General features: G+C 47.0%; 5 non-coding genes across 5 annotated transcripts; all 5 read right to left on the bottom strand.

The window, feature by feature from the left end:
• Positions 1–30: 30 nt before the first annotated feature.
• On the bottom strand, positions 31–102 carry trnaa-cgc (transfer RNA alanine (anticodon CGC)). The gene has a single exon. It is a non-coding gene; the product is annotated as a tRNA-Ala (tRNA).
• Positions 103–310: 208 nt separating this feature from the next.
• On the bottom strand, positions 311–382 carry trnaa-cgc (transfer RNA alanine (anticodon CGC)). Its single transcript has one exon. It is a non-coding gene; the product is annotated as a tRNA-Ala (tRNA).
• A 132-nt stretch (positions 383–514) lies between these two features.
• On the bottom strand, positions 515–586 carry trnaa-cgc (transfer RNA alanine (anticodon CGC)). Its single transcript has one exon. It is a non-coding gene; the product is annotated as a tRNA-Ala (tRNA).
• A 260-nt stretch (positions 587–846) lies between these two features.
• trnaa-cgc (transfer RNA alanine (anticodon CGC)) lies at positions 847–918 on the bottom strand. Its single transcript has one exon. It is a non-coding gene; the product is annotated as a tRNA-Ala (tRNA).
• Positions 919–1,012: 94 nt separating this feature from the next.
• trnaa-cgc (transfer RNA alanine (anticodon CGC)) lies at positions 1,013–1,084 on the bottom strand. The gene has a single exon. It is a non-coding gene; the product is annotated as a tRNA-Ala (tRNA).
• Between the last annotated feature and the right edge of the window lie 15,498 nt (positions 1,085–16,582).

Genomic DNA, 16,582 nt, shown 5'->3' with positions numbered 1-16,582 from the left:
AAATGTGAAATACGGTGTGCCTGTTCATGTTGGAGATGCTGGGGATTGAACCCAGGACCTTGTACATGCGAAGCACACGCTCTACCTCTGAGCTACATCCCCTGTGAGTAGAAGCTTGGCTGAAAGGGACAAAGTCTGTTTGTTTGTCTGTTTTGTTGAGATAAAGAAGCAGATAGAAGTGATGTGTTCATTGATTTTGTTTTCTTGTATTCTCTGTGCGAGAAATGTGTGCGTAACTGTCATGATTATTGTTGTTCCCCGCTACAAAATTGTGTCACCTGGACTTCATAATAGAAGGTTGTGTAAATGATGGAGATGCTGGGGATTGAACCCAGGACCTCGTACATGCGAAGCACACGCTCTACCTCTGAGCTACATCCCCGTCTCTTGCTGCAGTTAGATTTTCAGCTGTTGAGTCCTCACACTCCTCTAATAAGCAATGTCAGACTCTGCTTGGTCATCAGTTTCATCACAGCCTGGGATCTGCAGGAGAGAAAAGAAATTTCACATAGGATGGAGATGCTGGGGATTGAACCCAGGACCTTGTACATGCGAAGCACACGCTCTACCTCTGAGCTACATCCCCTGGTGGTAAGTGCCGACATTCTTGAATTACCTATGTATCACCTAATTCTATAGAAAAGCTGAAAGGTGCAAGTCTGTTTGTTCTAGTGTTTTGTTCGAATAAAGAAGTAGGTAGACTTGATGTGCTAATTGATCATGCCCTCTTTGTGCAAGAAATCTATGCATCAAGGTGATGTAAATTGTCTTCCTGAAAGAAAGGTGGTCATTGTTATAGAAAGTTGTGTCACCTGGACTTGAAAACAGAAGACGGTGTCCAACTGATGGAGATGCTGGGGATTGAACCCAGGACCTTGTACATGCGAAGCACACGCTCTACCTCTGAGCTACATCCCCCTGCTAGTAGTGCTAAATGTGTTGTGTAATTAAATGTGTGCATCAAGGTGATGGTCATTTTTGTTCCCCACTATAAAGTTTTGTCACCTGAACTTGGAGATGCTGGGGATTGAACCCAGGACCTTGTACATGCGAAGCACACGCTCTACCTCTGAGCTACATCCCCTGGTGGTGAAGTCCCACGTTCTTGAATTACCTGAACAGTTTCAGACTGTTTAGGTATGATTGATGAATAATGAGTCAGATTTCATAAAGGGTGCTGCAGTGCAGACCTCGCCAAAGGTCTGCAATACACTGCTTTACTTCACTTCAATGTGAAAGGAATTTAAAGAAGGGAAAGAAATTCAACATTAAGAGAATGTTTGTTTCACAGTGAAATTGATCATGTGACTCTCTCGACCAATCACATGTAAGATCCAGCATACGAACGACTGCCATTTTCTTTCTGCTCCTGCTCTCAAGAAGAGCGTCAGGCTGAGACGTTGGCATGTGGGTTGACATGGCCAAATGAAGTGGTGCAATAGAGACCTCGTGTCCTCAAGATTTGTCACAAAGCAGGGGGGAGGTAACTCCTTCCCAGGAACAATACCACATCACTTGCCAACAAACATATTTCATTTCTGGCTGTGCAGGTTGACCTTTTCGCCACTGACTTGTTCCTGTGTGTTTTTCTCTTCTTCCTGCTGCTTCAGATTCATTTCACTCCTGCAGCAGTCTTGGCTTCCCACAATCCTCTGCTTTCGACTCCAAGTCCAACATTCAGTAAGAGACTTTCACAGACTTGATCATTGTGCTACTGCATCATTGACAGCAAAGTTCACCGCAGGCATAGGTTGCTTCGTTAGGAGGTAATAGCACAAAGTAGACACCAGGGGGTAGTGTTTCCTCTGTTTAAACTAGCAGCGAGCTCGGCGGGACAGTGACGCTGAGATCGCCAGGGGGTCCCTGTTGGATGAGGCCTATTGGCCGAATCTTTGGCTCCGTGCTGTAGACGTGAAGCGGCCTTTCACCAGCAACCTCCTCACACACGCGTCGTCTTTCTCCCCGAATCAATGCGCATTGGAGGCACAGTGAATAGCAACGACGGACGAAAGAGGATGGGTTATTGACTGGTGGCCGGTAATTAGGAAGGGTCGATAATTAGAGCCGCAACAAATTGCTTTCGCGAAATGTCGCAGCCGAAGAAGCTCCAGCGTAGCGACGTTTTCAACAATGGCTCGAGATTGTTTTCCAATGAGGGCAGTGGTGACATCACTCTATTGAATTCCTGCTCTGCCTCCCGCCGGCCGTCCACCGTGTGTTTAAAGGCTGCAGGCTGTTTATAGACACACACGAAGCAAAGTTTCTGTTGAAACAATATCAAATCTGCTGGTCGTTGTTTTGGAAAGAGCAACACGTTAAGAGAGTCTGACTTTTCAGGAGGGAGGAAGGGTGCAGCACAGCCAAAAAGCACAGAGAGTCGGAGGTCAGCGCATGTCGTCCGTGTCGGATTGAGGGGGAGGCAAGATAGACGCCATGTCAGTGAAGGTGCTGCTGGGGTTTACAGCCAGGAGTGGCATAATAATTCAAAAAAAACAAAAAAAAAAAACAGCCTTTTGTTAGTATAAAGATTGAAAATTAAAAACCCTCAAATGGAAAACAATCGGCTTTGTGGAAAAAAAAAAAAAAAAAAAGAAAATATTTCTGCAGAGTTCAACAGAAGTGTTTTTCCTCCAGGAGGTGCCGACATTCAGAGAGGCCTCGCTGGAGCTGCAGGTCAGAATGTTCAGGTTGGCACAGCTTCTCTCTCTCTCTCTCTCTCTCACACACGCACACACACACGCACACACACACTTGGTCATTTGCCCACATTTTAGCTGTGGCTGTCTGCAGAGAACAAAGACAAACTGGGCAGAAGAGAGTCAGAGCAGTGGAAAGAATTTCAGAGTCAGTAGTGCTTCCATATAGTGCAGCCTTGTGTTGTTGTTGTTGCCTTCCCAGACATCAAAACATAGTGTGGTATATGACTTGTGTTGTTGTGTTTGTTCATCTCAAAACTTTCACTTTAAATCCACAAATTCCCTCGTGTGATTTGAGGCTTCTGCCAGAACCACCAATTCTTTCAATGTCATCTTTTCAAGCCCATTTTAGTGTAAAAATGCCCGCAGAGTTGTGTCATTGTGCCCTCATGTAATTTTTTTCAAGTTTCTATGAAGGCTAAAATGATTTGACAGTAGAGGAGCTGGAAATCATCCTCAGGGGAGAGCGAGGCAGAGCAAATAAACAGCTCGCTGCTGCTGCTGCTGCGGCTGCTGCTGCTGCTGCTGCTGCTGCTGCTGCTGCTGCTGCGGCTGCTGCTGAGGAGTCACCTTGCATATGAAAAAGTGCTACTGCTATCACATCCACCAGCAGTGAATTAAACTGGGGGAAGGGGTCGGAGGAGGACACAGGGGGATTATGGGTTCCCCCTGACCCACTTTCAGTACCCCTGCCTTCAGTGCTGCCAGTTTACACAGAGCCGAGCCGAGCCGTCCAGAACTCCCCAGCCTTCACCTTTCATCAGGCTATAAACAAGTTCCCGCTCAAAGGAGCGAGCTCAGAGGACTCACGTGCCAGGGGTGTAAATTAAATTCAACCTGCCGGGAGGCACTGAAGTCTCTGTAAAAATATCCACCTGGCGTTAAACAGGCCTCTGTTTTTCCAGCCAGCGCGTCTGAAAGCAGCAGCGTGTTTACACTGCGGGCGGCGGCGCTGGAGAGTCGGAGTTCGGGCTTCAGCAAGAACTACGGAGCAGTGTTTCCATGAAGGTGTTTCTGCAAGTCGTTTCTCCTTTGTAGCTGCGTTTCCATGAGCCCTAGAATTGTGCAAAACCTAAATATGGCAAGAAAACTCTGAACTCTCAAATATGCACAAAAGGTTTTGATGCTCTCATGAGACGGTTTTTCAGACGTATCCACAGAGGTATATCGCAAAAGTGTCATGGAAACACTGTTTCGCATTTACACGTCACCGGACGTGACGTACGGGGTCACGTGACCAGTTCACTTCAAGTGAAAATGCCGCGTTATGATTGGCTGGAGGAGGAGACGGAATATTTTTTTTTACAAGCAATCAAAGAGAAAAATATAACAACCATTCACGACAGCAAACAAACAAAAGCAAACGTAATTAGAATTGCGGCTTATGCCTTTCACACCATTCAATGGAAACGCCTGCAAATCACAATTGGAGTTTGTCCAAATTTTAGAAATATCACTTTAATTTTGCGAAAAACTGTCGTGGAAACTCAGCTACTCACAGAGCTGAGCACTCATCAGGAGACGTCTCCTCCTATTATTTTAAAAGGTCTTCTGCTGCACACACTCTTGCAAGCAGTAGCGCGGCGTGCCAGGTGGAGCCGTTCCAAATACCTGCCGCTGGATTTATGACACGTATCCATCAGGCAAAAAGCCAAAGGAGAGGCTTTGGATTCAAAAACGCAGCAGTCGGGTTCTTTAGTGCCAGTCGAGGCAGCAGCAACAATTGGAGGTTTTCCTATTGGCCACTTGTGACACCACCTGCTGGTGAACTTCAGTGGGTTTTTTGTTTTTTGTTTTTCTCTCAATTTATGAGAAAATGATTCCCTCTGGTTCTGATCAGACAGTCACTCCTGTAGCCTCTGCACTATTCTCTTCGTCACCCGTCGGCTTCATCTTCTGTGGCTGCAGCCGCCTCCTGATGTCGTCGTAGCAAAGAGGGCGCCGTCACTCCATGCCGAGGCTGCAAAGTCTTCGGCGGCACTGAAGACGAGTCGGACTGGAGCGTGTGCTGCACGTCATGATGGAGGGGTCAGAAGTTATATTTGCTACAGACTTTGGAGCAGGGATCGCCCTCTTTAAACAGTCAGCAGCTGTTCTGTGCTGCAGGTCGGTTGGTCACTGCAGCAGCAGCAGCAGCAGCAGCAGCAGCACAGGGTTCTGTGCTGAGGTTGCAGCCCGTCTCTGGAGGCGTTTTCCTCCTTTTGTTTTATATTTACCCTTGAAACATCAGCATTTATCATCTGCTCTGCCTCCCTCTTGTTTTGACTCGTGGTCACCTCAGACTGTTGCCGCCATCTCGCAGAAAATGTCTCGTCATCTCATCAAATCATCGTCTCAGATTTCTTTGTTTGTTTCTTTTTATGAGAAAAAAAGCAAAACAGAAAATTCCAACTCAACTCTGCTGCCGAAACAACATTCATGCCGGTTCTGCAGCCTCGGCAGTGATGAGGGACTCTTTGCATTGCATTTCTACATACTTCTCATTGTGAACGCACAAGTATTTATTACAGTAGTATGGATTTTGGACACACCCAGCTGAGAAGAATATTTCAGATTCTCACCTGGGCCTTGTGCTGCCTGCAGGGAGGAGATGCTGAGTCAAGCACAAAACCATTTTGAACCCAGATGTCATTAATTCATGTCTTTCAAGTGTAATAGTGTATTTGCTGAACCACTGTTAATGGATGTTTCAGATTCAGATGCATTCAATATCCAGTGACTGTGGCAGTGTGATTGTTGAACCTGGGATCAGATCGTTGTTGTCAGATTTGCTTAAGAAAGGAGAAGTAGAAGAACTTTAGGGGTCGCTGGCTGATGCAACTATTGTCACGGCAGTGTTTGCTCTGGTCCAAATTAGTCGCGTTTCCGTCACAGTTTTTAACGAAATAAAAGTGGCATTTCTAAAATTTCGACAAAGTACTGCGCTACCCAGTGCAACACTTTCCACCCTGGTCCTGGTTGGTGAGCAGCTGAGCTCCGAACCCTCAACCATCTCCTCCACTTCACGCCGTCTCAAGTTTCGTCTCCATCTTGAAGCCTGTCGGGGGGGCGTCGGGTTCACTTTCTGCGCTCCTCTCATCGTCCTCCTCCTCCTCCTCCTCCTCCTCCTCCTTCTTCTCCTGCCTGTTGCCACGGCCGGGTCGTAGGTAAACACGGCGGCGCAGCGCAGCCGTCTTGTGTTTCCGTGTACACATCCTGCGTTTCAGGCCGCGTGTGTGTGTGTCGGTATATTTGAACGTGGTCTCGAGGAATTCAGCCGCCCTGTTGAAGCTTGAAAGCCGTATGTACACACACACACACACACACAGCCCAAACACAGAGAGAGTTGTGTGTGTGTGTGTGTGTGTGTGTGTGTGTGTGTGTTTGTATGTGTGTGTACACACGTGCATGAAAAGTTTTTGCGCTGTTCTGTTGACAGCGACACCTTGAAATGAAGGCAACGCGTCCACTTGATGGATGGCTTCACTTCACTCGGCCGGTTCGCTGCACACTGAAGCCAGTTTGACCCAGTTTTTCGCTCAGACACATCAGCAGTTCAACAGTTTGGGTCGTTAGTCTTCCAGTTAACACTTGTTAACAGATACAAGACAGTCGTGCAGCCTGAGCGCCAACCTGCAAACAGACCAGGCTCCCGCACGAACAACAACCTGGTTCAGACACGTTTTGTGTCAACTGTTGTTTTTGTTGTGTTTTTCATCTCGCTTCTGAATGAAAAACCAAACCAACTCACAGATTTAACAGTCAGAGCCAAAGAGCTGCAGCAACAGGAATGGACAGATTTCAATCAAGTCATGTCAAATAATTAAAGTGAAATCTTGGACTGACTGGAGCCCTTCACTTGTATTATAGTTAAAGCCTAGTTTTCAGTAAGAATTAACCCTATAAACTGTATGTTTATATCATATGTGTCAAACTCTTTATTGTATAGTATCAAGCTTTGCCTGTTCCATGTTCAGGTTGAAGCAACGCTTGCTTGGATCCATAGAAAAAGGTTCACTGTTCTATCTGGAGGAAGATTTCCAAAAACAACAACTTTGTGCTTCATGACGTGCACAGGGTCACAATAAAGTCGCATTCATTGGTGGGAGTAATTCTTAATGAAGGGACCGGATAAAGTCCTTGCATGTTCCTTCGGCCTGTAGGTCAAGCTGGCCTCCAGTTCGTCATCCTCGGGGCTCTAATGCTGCACATCACATCACATCACATGACGGGACGGGACGTCCTGCAGGCTGCGCAGCCAAACCAAATGAAGATGAGATCAGGAAACTTAATTTCCCCTGAAATTCGTCTTGCACAACCTGCACGGCGAGGGCTTCCCAGGCCGATCCGAGAGGGCAAACTGTAATGACATTACAAGCGGAGGGCAACCCGCCTGCAGTCGAGAGTCTTGGCAGTAAAAGTCAAAGTTGAGCTCGTGGTCGATCGAAGCCGTTGTGTGTTGTGGCGTCGTAACTGGAGGAGCAGCCGTCAGCTGGTCGGCACGGCCTCGTTAGCAGTTCCCACGCAGTGCCGCTCTCTCCAGTGATCACTCAGGGTGTCGCGTATCACTCCCAGAGGACACACACACACTCACACACACACACACACACACACACACACACACACACTCACACACACATAAGCCATATGAGCGCTGTCATCTAGACATAAGCCTGCAGCCACAATAGCAGATTATCTTTTGCGAGGGAACCTGAAGCAGCTCAACATCACACGAAGAATAAAATGCACCTCCTGCCAAGGTGTGTGTGTGTGTGTATGTGTGTGCATTATGTGTGATGCTCCTATTTACTTGCCGCTCAGATCTCAAGACAGTTGAGATGAAAGGCTGGGGGGGGGGGGCAACTCTTCTCTGACTGGTGGGGCCACAAATATAACATGGGATGAGTAGAAAACATGTTGCTTGCTATTGAAAATGAAGAAAAGCGTCTTTGAAGCCCCACAGTATTTAGCTCTTCATTGAAATGACTGAAGAAATAGATCAAATACAGCTACTATTTATTTACTTACTCAATTTCGGCGGGCCGGATTAAGAAGCTGAATGGGCCGCACATGGCCCCCGGGCCATAGTTTGCCCATGCCCGTTAAAGACCCTTCTTTTTTTCTTTTTTTTTTCTCATTCTTCTTCACACGAAGCGGAAGAACAGCGTTGGCGCCGCCGCCGCTGCTGCTGCTGCTGCTGCTGCTGCTGCTGCTGCTTGCACGGGTTGGTCCTCCGTGGCTGCAACCTCTGGCAGGGCATCTGTTCCGAGAAGCACGTGTGGAGGTTTTACTGGCTGCCGGACGTCTTTATGAGCAGCGTGCTGGAGCTGCAGCTGCTGAGCTCAGACCAGACGGACTGATGACGTCTGTTCGCTGGCATGCCGACGGCTCGTCCCACTTACCTGCGCAGCCGCAGGCAGTGAGCCAAACACAGGGGGATGCAAGGGTCAAGGGTGGGACCCCCCCGATTAACCCATCAGACCCCCGAAAGCCTCAGGGCAAAATTTTAAGAGCGGTCTCATATTTTTTGAAAAAGCTAAAATATATATGAAATATATATATATATATATATGTATATATATATATATATATACATGTATGTATTTATATATATATATATATATATATATATGTATATATATATGTATATATATATATATATATATATATATATATATATATATATATATATGTACATATATATACATATATATATATATATATATATATATATGTACATATATATATGTATATATATATATATATATATATGTATATATATGTATATATATATATATATATATACATATATATATATATATATATATATATATATATGTATATATATATATATATACATATATATATATATATATATATATATATATATATACATATATATATATATATATATATATGTATATATATATATATATATATATATATACATATATATATATATATATATGTACCTCACAGAAGAATGAATAAAAGGTGACGTTAGTGGCTCTGATGCAATATAGCCATGAAGTTGTTTTGTATTGTAAGATTATTATAGGCCTCCTGCATGTTAAGAAAATTTAGATAGGTATTGAGGAACAATCAGGCCGCTGGGCCAAAGGTCCAGAATATTGTCCTGAATATTGATGTTTTTTACGTGTTGAGACACGCAATAACTACTGGAATTAGAATCACAACTATAGTTATTGTAGCGTAGAGTAGCGGGAGGTTTTTACTTTTCTTACAGTTTTGTGACTCAGTCTCTATAAATCTGCACAGTTCCATCCATCCATTCCATCTTTCTAAACATAAGAAAGGCCTTAAGCCCTCCTGAGTGGTTGAGCTTTGTGCTCCGAATTTCAAGTCTCTGCACGAACCAGCAGGTGTTGTTTTTGTTTTGTTTGTTTGTTTGTTTTTTTTATCCTGGCTGGGAAGCAGCAAAGTGTCAGTGTGCTGCGACAACACCACATGTTGTGACGGTAAACTGTGAGTCCGCGCGCACCCCAGCGCTGAGGCGCCGCCCAGTTTGGCCTGACGGTGGCGCTCTTTGGATCATCTATGTGTCGTTTCTACCCCGTGACATACATCACACGTCCTCCTGAGAGGAAAAAGAAAAACTGGACCGGACTGGAATGTGTAAAAAAAAAACAAAATAATAGTACACAGAAACACACAATATTGTGTGGCGTAATAAAAAACATTAAAATTAGGAGGAGGCCTCTAGACAACAAAGCTCTTTTTCAGCTGCTACTGCAGGCAGGTGGGATGAGGGAGGGTCAGTCAGTGACATCATGCAGGAGGGTCGTCTCTCTTTCACGTCTATGAGGAATGTTTGATCGAGGCATCGCACAAACAGGAGGGTTAAATATTACCTCAGAGGTGCCGCTGCTGTCAGTGTGCTGCTGAACAGCCTCAGTTCAGGCTTCCTGCTGACTGAACAGCCGCAGCACTATCACACAAACCAGCAGTGCGCTTTCCTCTGTTTTTTTGTTTTTTTTAAAAAAGAAGAAGAACATTTTAGGAAAGGTGCAGAATGAAAGTAGCGTATTGGTTGATTGGCGTAGCATAGCTGAGCCAGCTAGCCTGCTAACAGCAGTCAAAAAGCTGTTAGATCAGAGCTGATGTGTTTTCAGCACTGTTTTTACAGAGATGCTAGTTAACATCATTGTTGCAAACCATCCCTTGCCTGATCTGCTGTCTATCTTAATACTGCTGTTAGCGCTAATGTGGCTGCCACAACCTGGCAACCGCTTGGTGGCCCAGCAGTCTAAAAGTTTGGCCACCTCTGGTTCAAACTGATGCAGCTTATTCTGGTTTCGGCGCCTCGACTCTGTCCTTCTTTTTGGCGCCTCTTGGCGACGCGCTGCTCCTGAGCGCCAAGGATGATTCCAGGTGAATTCTGGATTCCCAGATCTGACAACAGGCTGCTCACAGCTGTTTCCAAGAGCCTCTGACAATCCCACCAAGCTACTCACATGAGCTAGAAGGACGACAGAGTTCTCGGGGGATGACCTCTGAGAAACCCCCCACCACCATCCCCCCCACCACCACCACCACCATACAGTGTGATACCAGTTCATACATACGTGCAACAGTTGTGATGGACATCAGCAGGGCGGCTCGTCTCACGTTGCATCAGACTATTTAAAGCAGCGTTGAAGATGAAGTTGAAGGATTATTGTGGTCAATCAGCTCAAAAATAATCCACTCAAAGCCACCACATCAGACGCTTTGACACCTGTGACACGGTTCCCAACAGGACCCCCCTCAGTGTTTCCCTTGTCGCTGACACGCGAGCTTCCCTGAGCTCTCACGGGTCCATTTAGCCCCCAAAGAACGTGAAAATCTCACTCTTTACCTGAACAGCCTGGCTTGGAAATTAGAATTGCACTTCCCACTTCCCTTCCAGCCCGGTTGGCACGCCGTGCAGTCCTGAGCTGCCAAATGCGGACCGGAGGAGCTTTCCACTCATTTCAACATTAAGAGGGACACACTGTTGGCACTGCTGAGCACTTTCAATCCCCAAAGGAGCAACGATTTGCTTCCTTCATCACAGCAACACTTGAAGCTAAAGAAAAAGCTCGTTTCAAGAGGAACCAACCGAGTTGGGACGTTCTGGTTCTTAACGACCGCACAGACAAACAAACCAAACTGGGTCACAACCTTTTTTTTCAGTATTTTTCAGCGTCAGGAGTGTTATTGCTCCGCTCTGGGAGGAAGTCCCTTCACTTTTAAGTGAGTGTTTGGAACCGCGCTTCTGCTGAGACCAGCAAAATCCTCAGTATATGAGTCCACTCCATCTATCTCTTTGGCTGTTTATTCTCAGTGAGGGTGCAATTTTTTCTTTCTCTTTTTTCTTCCACATCGCACGTGTTTACACCGTCGCTTGAAGCCGCAGAAAATTCACAGTCTCAGCAATAACATTTCTCTGAAGGCTGAAAGCCTCGTAGTGTTGGAGGTGTGTGTGTGTGTGTGTGTGTGTGTGTGTGTGTGTGTGTGTGTGTGTGTTTGCTTGCGTGCGCACTGATTGCGGGTTGGCACCACCTGAGCGCAGCCCAGGCCGCACTGAGAACGATTCACACCACTGCGCGCACACACATACACACACACACACACACACAGACTGACACACTGAACCGAAGGCAGAGTGATATTGTGATGGGGAGTGTTGACACAACGGCGATTCTCCATAGAAAGTTGTTGGCGTGAACACGGCTGCTAAGACCTTTATGGCTCCGTGTGTAAACTTTCTGTCCATAATTGCAGGAAATAAAGCAAAAACACAACTTTGGTGTCGTGATTTAGGCCTTGTTTTCGTCGGTCAGAAAATGAGTTTCTGTTTCTGTTTGTGTTGTGTTGTGTTGTGTTGCGTTGCACCCCCAGCTCTGCCATGATTTTGGCTTTAAAAGATCAGCGGAGCAGCTAAATATATTCAACACCCAGACGGAGCTCTTTGTTATCCTTTCCGACATTTACCAGCACTGCTTTGGGTCAAAATAAAGCCTTAAGTCAGTGAAGGTAGTTGTGACAATAACTGTGGGCCCGTGTTTTTTTTCCCACGATGCCTCTGTGTTGCCCGTCCGCAGTTTACTGCAGCGCCGACCACTCTGTGTGCTAAACCAGTGCAGATATGAGCCAGTGAGGTTTTCTTTATTTTTATCCGTCTATTGTTTTCAGGGTTGTTTTTTTTTAGGTTTGCGAGTTGAGCTGATTTGGCAAAGCAGGTTGAAAAAAAAAAAAAACTCTCTTGTTTCGTAAGACTGGTCAGTCTGCCATGATGGTCTCCAGTAAACCAATGGAGAATAACTTGATGTAGAGATGTTGTTGTTGTTGTTTTTTTACAGTTAAAGTTGCCCCTGAGTTTGGGCATTCATAACCACGCTGCTGTTTATTGTTGTGTACGTGTGTTTCTGTAGCAGGAGTGTCCTTCCGGTCCTCCTACTGTGGTTGAAAGGCTAAAAAACAACACCAGCGTTCAATTCCAGTAGCTGGCACAGCAATAAAGCTCAAGGTAATAGCTGTTTAAGGACACAACGTTGTAAATCTTTTACACCCTCATAATCCTGACGTATTTTTAACCAGGAAGCTCAGCCATGACAACAACAACAATAATAACATATGAGTGTATGAAGGTTTCAACAGCCTTTCGAAATCTGGGCATTCTGAAGTGACTGCGTTGGAACTGGTTGGTCAGTTTGAGTTTGAGGTCACATCATCACCTTACAGCAGAGCTTCACGGCTGATTGTAGGTCAGGAATCTCTGGAAACAACAGGAGGTTATGGAGGAGGTTATGGAGGAGGTGGTGGAGGAGGTGGTGGTGGAGGAGGCAGTGGAGGAGGTGGTGGAGGAGGTGATGGAGGAGGTGGTGGAGGAGGTTATGGAGGAGGTGGTGGAGGAGGAAATGGAGAAGGTTATGGAGGAGGTTATGGAGAAGGTGCTGGTGGTGGAGGAGGTTATGGAGATGGTGCTGGAGAAGGTTATGGAGATGGTGCCGGAGGAGGTTATGGAGGAGGTGGTGGAGGAGGTGATGGAGGAGGTTATGGAGGAGGTGATGGAGGAGGTGGTGGAGGAGGTGATGGAGAAGGTGGTGGAGGAGGTGGTGGAGAAGGTGGTGGAGGAGGTGGTGGGGGAGGTTATGGAGAAGGTGCTGGTGGTGGAGGAGGTTATGGAGGAGGTGGTGGAGGAGGTTATGGAGATGGTGCTGGAGGAGGTGGTGGAGGAGGTGATGGAGAAGGTGATGGAGGAGGTGGTGGAGGAGGTGGTGGGGGAGGTGATGGAGAAGGTGGTGGAGGAGGTGGTGGGGGAGGTTATGGAGAAGGTGCTGGTGGTGGAGGAGGTTATGGAGGAGGTGGTGGAGGAGGTTATGGAGAAGGTGCTGGTGGTGGAGGAGGTTATGGAGGAGGTGGTGGAGGAGGTTATGGAGAAGGTGCTGGAGGAGGTGGTGGGTGAGGTTATGGAGAAGGTGCTGGTGATGGAGGAGGTGCTGGAGGAGGTTATGGAGATAGTGGAGATGGTACAGCCGTGGTTGACCCGTCTCACACCTGGACAGGAGAAAGGGAACTAGACGCTGTTTTGTCGTGGAAAGTTTTTATTCTGAACCTGCAGTAATTCTCAGCAGGTAGCAGTGACTTGTGTCTCCTGTCGACTCCCAGTCAGTCTTCAGCTGTGGCCACTGGGCTGAATTCACAGTAGAATGTACACATGGTGATTTTGTTTGAAACCGTCTCACCTGTCCAAATATTTCTGGGCTCTTTGATGAGTCTGTGATCGTCAAAGGATCGTAGATTGAAGAAATGATAGAAGAAGAAGAAGAAGAAGAAGAAGAAGAAGAAGAAGAAGAAAAGAAATGATTAAACAGACAGAAAGAAAGGAAGAGCAGTGCAGACAGACCCACAGGCGGCGAAAAAAAAAGAGGTGAGACCCAAAGCGGTAATTACAAGTCTGAGAGGAACATTATTATCGAGGGCAGGAAAGCAGAGAGAGAAAAAATGAGACGCTGTAAAAGTGAGGAATGTTGTTATTGTGCAAAAAAGCAGGAGCGCGACATCAAAGCTGCTCCTGTCAGACGCACAAAGAGTCACCTGACTGTCCTGAGAGTCTCTTTAACTGTGTGTGCAATCAGCTGCAGAACAATGCACTGCACTGCACACACACACACACACACACACACACACACACACACACACACGCAGGAGAAACGGCCGTCACGATGGGGTTTGCGTTGTGTTGTGTTGCGTTGTGTTGTGTTGGCTACCTGTTGCAGCGCCACGTGCACACTACATGTGAGATGCGTGCGCTGGTACGTATCTGCCCGTCACACATGGTAGCGTAGGCATGTGCATGTGTGTGCGCCCGTGCCCTTTGACCCCTCCGTTCTTGCGCTCTCTCGGGGTTTCAGCCGTGCCCGCCATTGTGTCGCTGTTCTTTTGTCGACGGTTCCTTTGTTGCGGCCGGCGGTCGCTCTCTCACTCGCTCGCTCGCTCGCTCGCCCGCCCGCCCGCCCGCTCGAAGGCAGCAGTTTAGGGCAAAAAAAATCGAACAAAAAACGGCTCGCTGGTTGTTTTTTGTGTGCGACAACGCAGACAAAGCAGCGGGACAAAGCAAAGATGAGCATCCAAAACGCAGCGCCGGCTCCTCCCTGCAGGGGGCGACACTTTGGATTCTTGACCTGAAGTTTGTATGTTTTCCCCCAAAGTCCAGCCCGACTCTTCCTCCCCCTCAATGACCTATTTTTTTTTTTTACGACTCCAAACGTGGCGCCGGCCTTAATTAATGTCATTATGTTGTCGCTGACGCCTGCTCTGCACGGGGGGTGAGGGGGTGAGGGGGTTGGGGGGGGGGGGGGGGTTGTTGGTTTCTTTAGTTCTGCTGCTTTATACTCCGCCCACCACAGCTTTTGGATGTTTCCACAGGAAAAGGCTGCCAGAAAGGAGTACAAATCATTTTTTTTGTATAAATAAATAACATTGGAGTTTATAAACCTGCCTTTGACTAAACTGTTCTGAACACGTTAGCCTGATGGCCAGCTTGGAATGGGCCAATGGAAGTTCTTCTCGCAGTCTGTATCCGGCTCTCGAAGCTCATTCAGAGGGACGTCTGAACGGTTGAAGGACTGAATGAAGCCACACACGTGCGGCTGTTTGCGAGATCCCAACTTCACCATTGAAGTCGCCCCCCCCCCCCCGCTGGCTTGGAACAGTGACTAGCTGTGTGTTAGCCCCATGGATGTATTAGAAGAACTGGATGCCGGAATGGGAATTTAGCGGCACGCTGATTATTTTCCCCCAGTGGCCACTAGAGGTACTGCGGCAAAAAAAATCCCACCAGGCTCAAAAAGCAATTTTCCAATAGACCTCAATACAAAAATCGACGGCGGTGAAAGGCTGGCAGGACGACTGTGACCTGAAACGCAGTTCACAGCAAATCTCTCTATTGCACGATTGCACATGCGATGGCGTTTTTCTGAGGCCTCCTGTTTGATTTCAGGGCTGGTCTGACCTTTTCCTGCACCTCCGCCTGATGAGTAGCGACTGTTGAGCAGTGGGACGAGTGAGGGGAGGTGACGCCGACTCTCCTCCTCGTGTCTGTCGCAGGCCGGATTAGGAGCGAGGTCACGGCAGCGGGGGGGGGGGGGGGGGGGGGGGGGGGGATTAACTTTAAAATAACTTTATGAGTCACGTCCGAGCCGTGTATGAAAATAGCGAGCGGCGGCCCGAGCTGGCCTTTTGCATGCGTGTTGTTTCAGTACGTCCACGTGTGTGTGTGGGTGTGTGTGTGTGTGTGTGTGTGTTGTGTTTGTGTATCGCTACACCGGTTTCAGGTGACTGTCTAAGAACACAGGGCGTTCCAGGGGATTCAGGAACTCCAGCTGTGCTTGAAAGCACAGCTGTTTCAGGCCCAGGGTGACGAGAAAATTTCTCTTCTGCTTCGCCGTGTTTTGTTATCCCTGCAGGACATTCCTGTTTGCTAGAAGTTATGGTGTAAATCAGTCTTAAAAGCAGATGGGTTTTGTCCTGTCAGATTACCATGAATATAAATCTCTTTGATCACCGCGTCAGACTAAGTTTCTAATTTCACTGCTGGTTAGTTGCTGGATACTAAAGCAGTAAGACAATAATAATCCCTCTTGGTCGTGACCATCGCACGATCCCTCGTTAACCTCTTTCCAAGCCGAGTCAGAAATAGTGTGTGACGCTGTTGTATCCCTGTTCTTCTTTTAATGTGAGAAATTCCATCCAGATCTAATAAAATGGCCTCAAATGAAACTCCCAGTTTAGCAGCAGCAGTTGTTTACACCTTGTCGTAACTTCCTCTTCCTGGCCTTGAACCAGTTTGGAGCTTCGTTATCTCCCGTTTTCATCACTGCCGCATCGTTTTTTGTGCCTCTCATTTCTTTATGTGTGATGGGTTCTGGGAGTGGAGCCACTGAAAACGCTCTCGGTTGGAATTAGACAAAACGGACGAGCGAGATTTAGCATTTGAAGCATCCAGCGACGCTGCATTTTCTACATTTTTTTTTTTCCCATTGTAAAAAACATCATTGTTTTGGGTTTTTTTGGTTGTAACTGTTCAGCTCATATTTCACCAAAAAACAACAACGTTCAGGCTCATTTACATTTAACCACTGTAGCCTCGTATTGTTTATGGTTGTTGTTGCACACTCGTGACTGTTGTTTTTTATCATTGCATCTATGTTTAGAAGAACTTGGGTTGGGGGGGGGACTCCACACACACACACACACACACACACACACACACACACACACACACACACACATCTCAAGGTAGTCCTTGGGATGGATCCAAAGTAGGCCACATAGCTGAGGAGGGTGGATTGGGGGGTGCGGGGGGGGGGGGGGGGGGGGTTGGGACGTGCTGTTCTCTGGTCTCCAGGGACGACGGCGGC

This window comes from Nelusetta ayraudi, unplaced genomic scaffold (genome assembly GCF_046127955.1).
Source record: "Nelusetta ayraudi isolate G7.1 ecotype Tasmania unplaced genomic scaffold, CSIRO-AGI_Nayr_v1 ptg000060l, whole genome shotgun sequence".
NCBI classification, from domain to species: domain Eukaryota; kingdom Metazoa; phylum Chordata; class Actinopteri; order Tetraodontiformes; family Monacanthidae; genus Nelusetta; species Nelusetta ayraudi.
This window is presented reverse-complemented; position numbering and strand designations above follow the sequence as displayed.